This window comes from Lissotriton helveticus, chromosome 1_1 (assembly GCF_964261635.1).
Source record: "Lissotriton helveticus chromosome 1_1, aLisHel1.1, whole genome shotgun sequence".
NCBI lineage: Eukaryota > Metazoa > Chordata > Amphibia > Caudata > Salamandridae > Lissotriton > Lissotriton helveticus.
The window spans coordinates 1,460,636,112-1,460,650,619 of NC_136057.1; positions in this window are offsets into that span (position 1 = coordinate 1,460,636,112).

Consider the following 14,508-nt stretch of genomic DNA (forward strand, 5'->3'; position numbering starts at 1 on the left):
GGACAGAAACTACTCCTTCTGTAGTAGGGGATCTCTGTGTATAGTCATAATCTAGTGAATAGAATGGCAAGCCCATCCCCACACCAAAGCGGCGGTGGAGGAAAGAGAAATAACACCACTACTGTGCGAACAGATTTCACAGCGAAGCCTGCCCAACCTGAGCATCTGCCCTGGCATCAGTGTCCAGGCAGTAATGCTTAGCAAAGGTATGGACCGACTTCCAAGTGGACGCCTTGCAGATTTCTGCAATTGGAACATTACGGAGCAAAGCAGTCGTAGCAGCTTTGCCCCTGGTGGAATGAGCCTTAGGTTTACCCCCTAAGGTCTTACCAGCTTTTTGGTAACACAACTGTATACAGGACACAATCCACCTAGAAATGGACTGTTTAGAGGTAGCAAGACCTGTCCTGACTGATCCATAATTGATAAACAATTGGTCTGACCTACGAATATCCTTGGTTTTATCCAGATAAAATTTCAACACCCTCCTGACATCCAGGGAATGCAGGGACCTTTCCGCTGGAGTGGAAGGATTCTGAAACAAGCATTTACAATGCAACGGTTTCGCCCTTGCAAAAGTTAGAGCTATTGGCATTGTAAATGACAACATTTTTATTTATGTGTTGGTTTTGAAAACAGATAAATAAATGGCATTGTCATTTACAACGCCAATAGCTTAATCTCTCGCACATGCCACACACATACCCACAGAGACAATACATTTGCATGTCCTGTACCCCCTGGGTCTCCCCTAGGTGTCCCAAGGGTGGAGGTGATGTAATCATGAGCTGGGTCCTTATAAAAGATGTTTTATATGCCATGGGGATGCGCACTGTAGAGTGGGGAACTATACTATTTTTGCATAGTCAGGACCCGCAAAGTCTCCCCTAGGTGTCTCTGGGGTGGGTGGAGGGTCATGTAACTATAGGCAGGGCCCTTAAAACATGTTTTTGATATGCCCTGATGATAGAGAAATTGCACATTTCAGTTTTCCCTTTGTAGATGCCTAGCCCCATGGCATAACATTGCAATTGTTTATGAATGCATACATATTGCTAGGAATTGAAGACATATCTTTCAAAAACTTAGGAGAATGATATTGATAACTCCAACAATATGCTATTGTTGAATGTATCCTAACTTGCACGAAAAGAAGTTATAAGGCATTCTTATCTGTAAGCCAAGCGTCAGCCTTCCTGCAGTCTTCCCTGATTGAGCATAGTTAATTGGATTAGCCAGGCTGCTTTGATGAAGTGATAAGTGGCTCACCCAGGGAGAGGCTATCTGCTGGATAAGCTCTGCTACAAAGGAATGCAAGAGGAGGAGGAATAGGGCAGGCATGAAATGGCAGGTTCTTGTAACCCAGTCCCCTCTGACCCACCCAGATGGGAGGCTTAAGGAAGGAATCTGCAGATGTTAAGCTTTGGAGAGCTATGGAATTGAGCTATGCTGAGAGTTGGTTTAGTTAGCGCTTCATGGTCTGCTGAGATATCAGCCCAGTCGAATTTTGGAGGAATTGTGCTTTCTGGGAGGAGATTATGCTACTTTGGAGGAAGTGATCATGCTTGGGGGGTTTGCCTTGCCCCTCCTGCTTGACCACAGAGAACACTGAATAATTCTGCTTAATTCAGAAACTCTGTCCATCACCACCCCCTTTTCTGAATCGTGCTGATGACGGAGCGGTTCCGTCATGGCCCGCCCGACGCGCCTGCGCGGCGCGTATTCCGCGCCTGCGCTGGGCGTTCTATTGAGCGGGCGGGGCCATGACGGAACCGCTCCGTCATCAGCACAGCTCACCCGAGGCTCGTGACGGAGCGGTTCCGTCACCAGCGTGTGAGCGCCGCGCGGCCCCCCGCCCTTTTAGCGCTGCGGCAGAATAGCCACCGCAGCGAAGGTGCTAATACATTGAGCATGTGCGACGCAAGTAACCATACTGCAACACATAGCGTAATCGTTCAACTTCTTGTAAAGAGCAAAGTGTCCACATGGCTACATTTAACCGATACTCTAGAACAACATGTACACAGAATTAAGTCGTCCTGGCATGAGGATTCATTAGTGGGTTTGTCCACTTTGTTCTAGACTATTAATTAGGGGAAACAGGCATACCCCATTGTCCTTCCTCGCTCTCTTTTTGCTACTTCTACCTTTAACCGATGTAACAACCATGGAAGCTACTCCATCTCTGAGGATGTTCCTGAGACATCATGATAGAGGTTATGGGGAAGTTATGCTAAAGCACTTGTCAGAACTTTATGGATTTGTGCAGGGTAATAGTAATATGATATTTTGCTTCAGCCAGTCTCCTTTACTAGAGATTTAGGTTGCCCGGGATGGCCAGGAGAAGGATAAGCCGTATCATTTTGTGGAATTGCCACGAAATCTAAGCATTATGTTTTATTTGAATGCAATAAATTGTTATCATTTTAAAAAAAGGCCACTTAAGCCAATATTCACGGCGAAACGTGAAAAGGGTGATTATAATCTGTATTTAGTTCTTTATTCATTGATTTAGGCACAAGAAGTATGCCATTTCGACCAGCAATATTCTTATTTACAAATTAATGAATGAATCATGAAAGCATGTCATTGCTATCCCCTTCGAAGAGCACATTCCTGGGCATGCCATCTTAACGAGGTAAAGACAAGAGCCCCTGCTATTTGCAGTTTATTTTGAATTGCTTTTGAAGGCGATGTTTTTTATGATGGGCAGATTAATTATTTTTGCTATGGGCACCTTAGGAAACACAACCTACGAACTAAGCGAACATTTCTTGTTATGAATGCGCAAGATAAACACAGATTGCTGATTGAGTGAAACGTCTTAAATTTAAGAGCATTAATCTCGATCAACATTCCCCAGCAGTTTGTGGCAGCTTGCAGGTAAACGCGGTGCTCTCCGCGCTCACCTCGCGCGCCACAGTGCGCTGCGTGCTAATGTGCATGTAACAAGACATACTCTTCTAGAATGCATTTGCCACATGAATGATTTATCCACGTTTCATGTTGTATTTTGTTTCTCTGAGGGGATCAATCAACGTTTTAATAATTGACACAAAAGTATGGGGTGGGGGGGGATGCCTGAAGAGGGAAGTATGCTTATTTAATACATGTTTATGCAATTGGGAAATGCTGTCTGCATCTTCTACTTTCACATCCAGACCCTACTGTTTTAGGAAGGCGGTAAATTCCATACGGAGCCCTTTTGAGGTAAAGCAAACACGAATTCTCGTGAGTCGGACCAATTATACTCAGACATTGGGGTTTACTGTTAATAGACACTACTGGACTGCGCTTGTTAACATGTCTGTGTGAAGGGACATTTATAACAATAAAAACTGTGACTATGGTTGGGAAATATATAAATTATATACTGAGCTACTGCTGCTCTTCATGAATCTTTTGCTTTGTGATAATCTAATCAGTCATATGTCTGAAACCATTGTAGTGTCAGTAAATTGCCAGCTTGTGGAAATATTGTCAGTTTCTCTCAAATTTAATTTGCCTTACAAACACACTATAATTACGACCCCAAATAAAAGGACAAGTCAGTGCACACATGTTGACCATGAGAGATGGCGTATCAGTGCAACCTTTCCGAAAGCTGTCTTATTATTATTTTTTTTTACAAAAAAACACGAGCCACAAAAGTTGAAATACTCTAGTTCATGATGGAGACCGTGTTCTAAACTGAAACTATAAAATCAATGTCACGGTGTTTTCTTACTGTTAACGTGGCTTTGATGCTCGAATATGTTGATTCGGAAAACTCATTAAAGTGAATTTTAACAGTTCCAAATATAAAAAAACGTCTTTGGCAGTACAATGAAAAGAATGATGGAGAGTTCCTACCTTTGAAGAAGCTCGAAAACATAAGTGCCCACAAGAGCAGCCCAGAGTAAAGAAATCCGAGACAAGCTCGGGTGAGCATCTTCCAAACGGACTCACTCCCCTCACGAGACAAGCGCTTCATAGAAAGCAAGCAGTGCGTCATGCACTCCGGCTGGGTTATCCAGGACAGTTGGAAGGGCTGGGGTCTGCGAAGGCTCTCATGGACAGAGACGAGTCTTCATTCACCAGCTTGTGGCAGAGCGAGCACGCGCCGTAAGAGACACCTCATGCCACCTAGCCATGCTGGTTCTGCTGACTGCAGCGCTGCTGACTTGCTCCCGCAGAAGATGTGTTACCAATTGAATCCCAGCTGGAGAGAGAGGGGTGTCTCACTCGCCCTTCTCAATAGAGGCATTTTACACAAATAGAGGTGGGGAGAGAGGTGCACGAACGGAGTCGAGAGAGAGGGAGCACAGGGGATGTTAATTCAACCGTGTGTGGGTTTCAGAGAGGGAGGGGAGCGGGTAGTGCTGCTGCGAGACTCTCGGCTCTCCATCTGCCCCTATTCCTGGGATAGGAACTCAGCGGCAGCAGCACTGGCCCGACAGGCGAGACCATAACCAAGGTTTTTTCTACGTTTGCTTCGCCGGCGTTGCACTGCTTGTATACCCGTTCACTTACATTGCATTTATAACACACACAGTCGTGTGTAACCAGCATATGTATGTTACGAAAAATCTGGCTGTTTAGTCAGTGAGCAACAATTGTCGAAATGTTATTAAACGTCCTCTTTTCCGCAGAAATGCATAGGTAACAGGTCAACTTGAGATGTCTGAGCCATTATTCATTAACAAACACTCACCTGGGCTTCCTCCAGCGGCTGTGGTCGCCATAGAATGACAAACAAACACAGAAGAAAAAAACAAAACGAAACTCCGCCCACCGCCGCGATGACGACATCGCAGAGGCGGAGAGGGAAAAAATCGCGGGAACGCCCCCGAATCTGGTCCGGCCTTGACGGACAGATCCGGCTCCCAATGGCTAGCCTCCATTTATGGAGCTAGCCAATGGGAGGTGGGGGACGTTCCGATAGCCAATATGGTAAACAAAAGATTTCACCTGCGCGAACTGCTTGCGCAGATCGCCAGGTCGAAACCTAAAAACGTAGGTAAAGTTATGGTCTGGTTAACATGAAAGTCAGATATAACTTTAGGAAGAAGTTTAGGGTGAGTACGCATAACAACCTTAGCAGCATGAAATACAGTATAAGGTTCTTGGCAACACAACGCCTGAATTTCACTCACCCTGCGGGCCGATGTAATAGCCACAAGGAACGCCGCCTTCCCGGACAGGTGCTGCAACGAAGCCTTATGGATAGGGTCAAAAGGCTCCTTCATCAATCTGGACAGCACCACATTCAATTCCCATGAAGGCGAAGGAAGCCGGACAGGAGGGAACACTTTCTTCTAGCCTTCCAAAAAATCTTTGATCACAGGGATCTGAAAGAAGGAAGTCTGTGAAGGGCATTTCCTGTAGGCAGTCAATGCATTATAATCAACTTGTAGGGAGGAGGGATTTGACGTCCATTCAATTCCCCATTTCAATATTCCAATAATCATATAGTTGAATGGACACTTGTTACTGCATAACCATTGGTTAAAGTGGAACACCCTCATAAACGCTATGTTTTACGAATGCGGTGTATATCTATTTTCCGCCCCACATTAGCGTTGTTGGCATTATCATTGGGTGTCCATTTGTGCTATATGCCAGCCTCATCCAGAGGCAACCTCTGGTTTTGCAGCAGTGTCCAGAGAATGAGGGGCACCCCCAAAATGGTTGAGGTGGAAAAAAGTGAAAATTGAAAAACTAAAAGGCAGAGTCTCTCCAGATTCAACTTTAATATAAAAAGGGTAGGCTCTGTTGTTAAAATGGTGGTGGGTATAATATTAGGATCTAGTTACTGGGTCCAATTATACCACTTTACTTCTGTCAACATGTTTCTTCTCCTTTACGCCCAACCGGGTCTCTAGAGCATTCGTCAGGACAAACATACACAAAAAGACTTACACGACTTGTGCAGTATTCATAAGTGTATTTTTCTAACACTTAATCTTTAGCTCGCTCTCAGTTCCTGTATTTGTCGAGCTGTCGCTTCTGCAGGGAGCAAGGTTTCTGCTTTTAAACAGAACCGTGTGTGGCTTGGGATGCCGCACTTGTGCTGACTCTGCCCCTGGACCAGTCAATGCAGCCAGATGAACCTTAATGGAATGGACATTAAGGCCAGACTGCGCCAGATATAGAAGATATGGAAGGATGACATCTTCCTTACATGTCGTCGGGTCATAGTTCTTGGACCAGATGCAAAACCTCTTCCACTTAGAGCATAAGAAGTCCTAGTGGAAGGTCGCTTAGCCTCCTTCAGTATGTCCATGCAATCTTCTGGGAGATTCAGATGGCCATATTGCACTATCTCAGGAGCCATGCCGCCAAACTCAAAGACGAGAGGTTGGGGTGCAACATCTGTCCCCCGAACTTCGTGAGAAGGTCCGGCCTGCACGGCAGCCGCATGTGAGGAAAGAGAGACCAGTGAAGCAGGTCCGTGAACCACCACTGCCTGGGCCATTCCGGGGCAATCAGGATCATCCGCGCCCTGGACTGGGTCAGTTTGATGAGCACCGCCGGAATCAGGGGAATGGGTGGAAAAGCGTACAGAAAGCTGTTCGACCAGTTGATCCATAGCGCATTCCCCAGCGTCCCTGGCTGGTAGTACCTGGAGGCGAAGTCTCGGCATTTGCTGTTTTCGGCGGTGGCGAACAGATCTACGTCTGGAGTCCCCCACCTTGCGAAGACTTCTCCTAGCACTTCGTCGTTTATGACCCATTCGTGGTTTTGCTGAATCAGCCTGCTCAGTGCGTCTGCCTGAACATTCTGCACACCTGGCAGATGGGTAGTCATTATCGTCAGTCCTCTGGCCAGAAGCCAGTGCCAGAACGCTTACGCCTCCTGCGACAGAGTACGCGATCTCGACCCCCCCTGTTTGTTGAGGTAATACATCGTGGTCGTATTGTCCGTCTGAACAAGCAGAGAGTTGGTCCAGAAGGACGGATGAAAGGCCTTCAGTGCCAAGTGAACAGCTCTGAGTTCCAGGGAATTGATGTGGTACGTGGACTCCGTCGGGGACCACGTCCCTTGAATCTGTAAGTGTCCGGAGCGCACCCCCCAGTCGTGGAGCAACGCATCCGTCACGATAGTCTGCGTAGGAATGTCCTTGTGGAAGGGAACCCCTCTGAGGAGATTCTCCGCTGAACACCACCACTTCAGAGACTGAAGAGCATGCAGAGACAGTCGTATCTTGTCGTCCCAAGATCCTTTCCTCTGATCCCACTGATCCTCCAAGCACTCCTGCAATGGTCTCATGTGCAGTCGTGCGTGAGGCGTGAGGAAGATACAAGAGGCCATCGACCCCAGTAGAGAAGACACCGTCCTCACTGTTGTAGATGGAGCGGTTATAAGAGCCTAAGCCTTCCGAAGGAGTGATAATCGTCTCTCCTCCGAAGGAGACACGCTTGCTGACAGCGTATTGATGGAGGCCCCCAAGTACTGTATGCACTGGACCGGAGTCGGGACAGACTTGGACATCTTGATGTGCAACCCCAGCTTGTTCAAGAGAACGCACGTCTTCTGGAAGTGCGCTTGAGCTTCCGAGAAGGAGGAAGCCTTGATCAACCAATCGTCCAGGTACGGGTAGACAAACACCTTGTTCTTCCTTAGGTGTGCGGTGCACTTTGAGAACGTCCTGGGCGCAGGCTTCAATCCGAATGGCAGTACTGTGTACTGATAATGATTGGCGCCGACTTGGAATCGCAGGAACTTCCTGTGTTTGTGTGCAATGGGCACATGGAAGTACGCATCCTGTAGGTCTATGGCACACAGCCAGTCTCCCTGTTGCAGCTGAGGATAAATCTGATGCAACGACAGCATGCAAAACTTCTCTCTGCGAATCCACTTGTTTGCTTGTCGCAAATCCAGAATGGGCCTGAACTCGTTCTTGTCCTTCTTGCGAACCAGGAAGAACCGGGAGTACAGACCTCTTCCTCTTTGAGACAGAGGTACGTCTTCTATCGCCCTTTTCCTTAACAGGATATCGGCCTACGCCTGGAGCTCGCGCAGCTGAAACTGCGAGCTGACCGGAAGAATTGATGGAGGCGGGCTGGTGAACCGAAGACTGTATCCATTGCAAACAATATTCAGCACCCACTTGTCCTGAGTAATTTTTCCCCATTCTGCCAAAAAAAAGTGAATGCTTCCCCCCACCGGAGCGGGTAACGGATGTAGGGGAAGTAACCGCTCAGGGTCGAGACCCGGCCACGCCCTTGTTCGCTGTAGAGGACTGCTGACGTCCTCTACCCTTCTGGAAGGGCCTCCGGAACTGCTGCTGTTGTTGCTGCTGCTGTCCCGAAGCCTGTCCTCGCCCTCTGCCCTGTGCCCCGAACCGTCTCTGGAACGGGCGGTAGGCCTTCTTTTCTTTGGGCTTCTCCAAGCCCACAGCCGTCAGAGTCACGGCCTCCGCCTTCATGCGGGCCATCTCATCATCCGCATGTTTGCCGAGCAGGTTTCCCCCGAGAAGGGCAGATTAGCCACTCGCTGCTGGGCCTCCGGCTTGAGTGACGTGAGTTGAGCCAAGCATGGCGTCACTGGTTGATCCCATGACAATACCCATGGGCCGCCAAAAGAGAAACATCCGCAGCCGCGCTGACGACCTGGTTCGAAACAGCATCCCTTCCTTCTGGATCTTCAGGAAATCCTCCCTCTTATCTCGTGGCAGGAGTTCCGTGAACTGCTGGAGGGATTCCCACAGGGCACGATCATAACGTCCCAGCAAAGTCGCATCGCTAGAGGCCTTCATGGTCGTAGATGCCGTCCCACAGGCCTTCCTGCCAGCTGAGTCTATCCATCGGCTCTCCTTATCAGGAGGCACGGTAGAAGATGGCGAGGTAGAGTGTTGTTACCTGGCTGCCATCACTATAACGGAGTCCGGAATCGGGTCTATGCGCAGAAAAGCCAGGTCGTAATCCGGAGCCCTGTACTTCTTCAGAAGCCGGGATGGAGCGGCTTTCGTCACTGCAGGCGTAAGGAACAGCTCCTCTGCAGGCTCTACCAATCCTGGTATGAGCGGTAGTAAAGGACGAGACAAATGCTTCTCATGCAGCGTCTCAAAGATCACGGACATCGTAGGTGTTGGAGCCGTCACCGTGATTCCCAATTTTGCTGCACCCCTCAGGAGGACATCCTGGAACGTGCTGATATCGTCCACAGGAGACACTCTCGTCCCCGGGGAGTCCGACAAAATATGGGAGTAGGACCGGGTCCTGGAAGAGTCTGTGCGGGACCGCGATCCGCGCCTCCTGTGGCGCCGTCTTGACCTCGTGGAGGATCTGTGACAACTGCGCGACCTCCCCCGATGTCCGGAGCGGGATCGTGACCTCCTTGGCTTCGGTCGCCCTGCCGGTTCGACCGGGGCGGGTGACTTTGGCTTGGCTGGGGCCCTCAGCCGAGGGGTCCCCTTAGGAGGAGTCGGAAATCGTGGCAATGAACCTGTCCTCGGAGGAACCGGAGGAGGCTTGTCAGCCGGCAGCTGAGGTTGAGGTTGAGGCTGAGGTTGAGGAGGAGGAGGCGGAAGTGGCGGAAGTGGAGGCGGGGTGGGAGCCCGCGGAGGAAGTCCTCTCAGTAACGGAGGAGGAGGAGGAGTAACTGTCTTCGGCCTAGCAGGGGTATACACAACAGAGTACACCGAGCCTGGTGACCCGCCCTCCTTACTAGGCTGGGACTTTGGAGAGTCTCCCAAAGGCACTTGACGCCTGTCAGACTGACTCCTGGCACCAGAACTCCTTCTGCACCTTCTCAGCATCGAAGAACGGCGACCAGACGGCGAATGTCGGCCCCTCGACGGCGAGCTTCCTCTCCTCGACGGCGAGCGCCTATCCCTCGACGGCGATCTTCTTCGCCTCAACGGCGACCTCCTCTGCCTCGACGGCGATCTCCTTCGCCTCGACGGTGACCTCCTGCGCTTTGACGGCGACCTCATTCGCCTCGACGGCACCCTTCTCCTCGACGTCAAGGATCCCCTCGACGACGACCTTCTCCTCTTCGCCGACGGTGAACGGCGGTGTCGCCTCGACGGCCAGCGCCGACGCCTGGCCTCTCGACGGCAATAACTCGACGACGACTCCGACGATGACGACGACGAAATCGTCACAGGAGATCTCGACGGCGGTCTGTTCAGTTCCCTCGACGTTGAACGTCGACGCCGCTTCTACCCAGAGCCCTGGGGAGACGGGGAACAGACTGCAGTCATCCCTCTCGACGCCGTAGTCGGTGCAATCGACACAGACGGAGAATGGGAACGCTTGCTGGTCCTCCTGCCCCTGGGGAGCCCCCCAGAGGCCTCAGCATGGGCAGATGAAGCCCCTCCAGACCCACCTTGTGCCTTCAGTCTTCTGTCTTCGAGGCCCTGAAGCCTGATCTTCATCCTATCCCTCAGGGTCCTGCTAGAGAAACCCTGGCAGATGTCACACTCCTCTGGGATATGGGATGAAGGAAGGCAGATGATACACACCTCGTGTGGGTCAAACTTGGCCTTCTTCCTGGAGCACTCCGGGCATTTGTCGAATAATGCAGGCATATTTGACAATTAAAGAGTGCACCAAAAGACAAACAGGAAGAAACACCAAATTACTTCAGAAAAGCACTCAAATAACTTGAAAAAAGTGAAAAAATCACCAATAAACCCTTGAAAAGGGAGAGCTCACTGCTCCAGGATCCTGCTTGCAGGAGCCGGAAAAAAGAACTGAAAGTAAAAGGGACCTGCAGTGCATTCTGGGATACTGTGAAGTTCTGGAAAGTTCTCTTAAAGGCACAGTATCCTGTTCTGAGCCACATAATGGCAGCCTATGGGGCTTGTCTGTCCATGTCTTCCTCTTTATCATTCCAGAGGGATTTTGCTGTTAAAGCAAGGGAAATATGGACAGGCTTTGCTGTTTGTGGATTTTTGGTGGAATTTCTAGTTAAAGTACTGGACAGTGTAGCCTGTGGATATAGGCTGCATTATCTGTCTTTAAATCTCTCTTAAGTGTCTGTGCAGTTCTGCATTTTTCGACACCTTAAGAGATTATTTTTGATTGCTCCGGGGTCCACCCACATGGGCGGGACTATACACAGAGATCCCCTACTACAGAACTACATATCCTGTGATTGTGCTCAGCAATTGGGCAAACCACTTATTCTCCACAGGCCTAATACTTAAAAACTAAAAACAACCCTGATTTTGTGTGATCAATGTAATGTGGTGCCATTCTTTTCCCACCTGCCTGGTGATCAGCTGGATAGGAGGGTGGTGGTGCTGCATAAAAAATGAAACATGTGCTCTTACATGTTCCAGCAGTAAAACCCCTGAATTGTTGTTGTAAAGGCTAGTAATCCCATTGGCAAGTACAGAGTTACAGGCTGACACCTCAGCCATGCTAACTTCAGAATGGAACTACTAAAGTTGGTACTGGACGGTATAAAAAGAATCAGTGCATTAAATCCAATGTAATAGTTACCAAATATTTAATGTCACTGGTGGACAAAGTGCAACTTTAGAAGATACCACTTTAGTTGCCCATGGTTTCCAGTGCCTATTTACTGTTGTACTTGGGGTCTGTCCACCAGACAACTTTCTGCCCTCCTGGGGAGACGTGCTAGCAACTCCAGGAAAGATAACAATAGAGGCCTGCCACTGAAGAAGGTGTTACCTCCCCCAGGCAGGAAGCCACACGGTTATTAGCCAAAAAGGTGAGCTTCAAAGGCAAAGCCACCTTTGAAGGCAAATGAGGAATACTTGAGAGAGGGGCTGCTCTGTTGTTGGGGTAGACAGTCTGGCACTAAATGCAGGGACAGGGAAGCCAGTTGTTAAACCGGTTTTCCAGGGGAATGTAGCCCCCTTGGTAGCCACACCTCTGGGCTAGGCTAGGGAGCTCTGTGTGCCGAGAGAGGGGTTCTGCCATGTCAGATCTAGAGTGGACTGGAAGAAGGACCAAAGAAGGACTGCCACGCTGCCCCAAGTTCCCAGTGAAGAGAAGCTGCTCTGACATGGACTGCACCAGGTGGCTAGCAAAGAATAGGGACTGTGCCTGCTGTGTGTTGCTAAAGAAGTCTTCTCCAAAGCCCAGCCAAAGCAAAGAGACGTCAAGGGTCAGCCAACTAGCCTCCTGTTTGCAGCGGAGGGGCACAACAGCTGAAGATCCCTGCTAACGGCGAGTGGTAGCCCAGATCCCCAGATCCCCGCTCCCTTCCATTGTACAGCACCAGGGACCAGCACCTGAAACTCAGAAGTTGCGCCCGAGTTTGCTGGGCCCAGGAGAAACATCAGAGTGCAGCTTGGTCACCCAGAAGGCAAGCTGCAGCCCAGACAAGGATGTTGCTGTGACCATGACACCGGGTGACTGGATTTTGGTCAGACTGGAAAGAACCTTGTGAGACATCAAAACCTGTGACCAAGACTCCCGCATCACCTTTGTGGACTGAGGAATACCTACAGGAAGACCCCATCAACTGCGTCCTATCCACAGCATCCTTCTGCATCCTATATCCTCAGCATCAGTACCACTCCATAGAAATCCATTGAACTGAGGATAAAGTGTCCGTAACTACTTGAAGACTGCTCCTTCGTTGGAGGTAACTGATTCTGAGGGCCTGCTGGTCCCCCTGACTCTCTCTCTCTCTGGTGTTGATCACCTAAAATGACCGAAATTCAATTAGCCCAACATTTTTGTTAAAATGTTTCTAAGTGTCAAAACTCATTGAATTTGCCAGTGCTTGTTCACAGTTCAGAGAAATGCTTTGATTTACTAAACCTTGTACATTTTGTATCCCTACCCTCCAGTGGATCTTTGTAATTGTGGAGTCGAAAAATGAAGTCTATTGTTATACATTTGTGTCAGATTTCTTTGGTGTCTTGTCGGTTTCTTCTTCGATTGTTTTGGTGCTGTTTAAATGCTTTACACGTATTCATTTTTGTAAGCCTTTGCTGCTGAGAGCCACAGCTTCTCATGGTGCAGCTGAGGTCATGACAAACAAAACTTACTGGTCCTAAAGGGGTTGGTAAGTGTATTACAGAGTGAGGTCCTACTACCACACCATATAATACACCCCATTTCCTCACACTCTGATTCAAAGGGGGTATAACAGAGCAAGAACAGTACAAGCGCCCATAGATTTCCACACCACGCCAGATTTCCTGAAATAGCGTGACATGGATTTGTGTTAACACTAATGCCAGTCGAAACCAGGTGCAAGGAAGGTGAAAGGTGAATACCATGCGATATTCCTATGTGTAAGATATGTAATTATGACAGCTGCCATAATATTGAAACTGGCACTGAAAGGTGTACCTCAAGCATAACTCTCCTGCAAGACACCAATGGGTCATCTTTGCACCATAGTGCCAGGCCTAACATTGTGCTCAAACAGCTCTGTAAGAACGAGAACAGCCAATGACCTCATGGCTACACAGCTCTTGCTAAATCTGGCACTGCACCATTACCCCTTTTGTGCAATGTAGCACTGCTGGCTTCACGCAGCCCTGTCCTCCATGAATGTTAATTAAACGTGGGCGCATGCCAGTTAGCAAGGCGCCTAGAAGATATATTGATGTTCCTCCTCTCTTACTTTAGTAAAGATCTCGTGTCTTTGGAGTCTGTTTTGGGACTCTTTTAGCAGGTTAAGCAGTGTTTAGGTCTCGCCTGTCGATGCGCATGCGCATCGAGCTTGCGAGCCTATTGCGGCTCAAACAACGTTTAACTACGAAGCAAGGAATCGTGGCGATTCCTTGCAGTGCCCGTGACTTTTAAGCTCAATGCGCATGTGCATTGAGCTTAAAAGCGCGTGCACAGCCGCCCGCATTCCTCCGACACCTTTGAAGTGAAGCTTAGCTTCACTTCAAAGGCCCGGCTTCTTCACACCCACATGCCGCTCTCGCTCTCCCCGCTCCGCTCCGCCCCCTCCCCTGCCCGGCCCGGCTTCTTCACACCCACATGCCGCTCTCGCTCTCCCCGCTCCGCCCCCTCCCCTGCCCGGCCCGGCTTCTTTACACCCACATGCCGCTCTCGCTCTCCCCGCTCCGCCCCCTCCCCTGCCCGCCGTGTGACCTCGGCTTACACTCACCCCTCCTTTCTCCCCTTTAGGCTGCTTTCGGATGCTTTGTTCGCAGCTTGTCATTTACTTTTGCATTGTGGGCGTATTATGATTCCTCATCAACATTCACTTGGATGAGTCAGAACATATTGGCCCTCAATATGGTAAACTTGAGCAATTATTGATTTAGCTGATCCAGTCCTTTTTCTGTTTGATTGTTTAACAGCACCACACCCATAATCTTTACTGTCCTAAATAGTCAGAAATCGTCAAGTAGAAGTGGGAGAAGGTCTGGTCTCAGTGGCGCAAATACAGAGGGAGTTGAGGTGCCTAAAAGTGTGTATTAAATGTATGGATGTATAATCGATCTTGCCTGTTTCATATACATCTAAAGTTGCCGCTCTGGCCATAAACTCTTGTAGCCGACCCTAGGGTCGCTCTTGGGGGTCGATGAATGTACTTGACATCCAACAAATGTTACACAAATTGACAACTGTATTG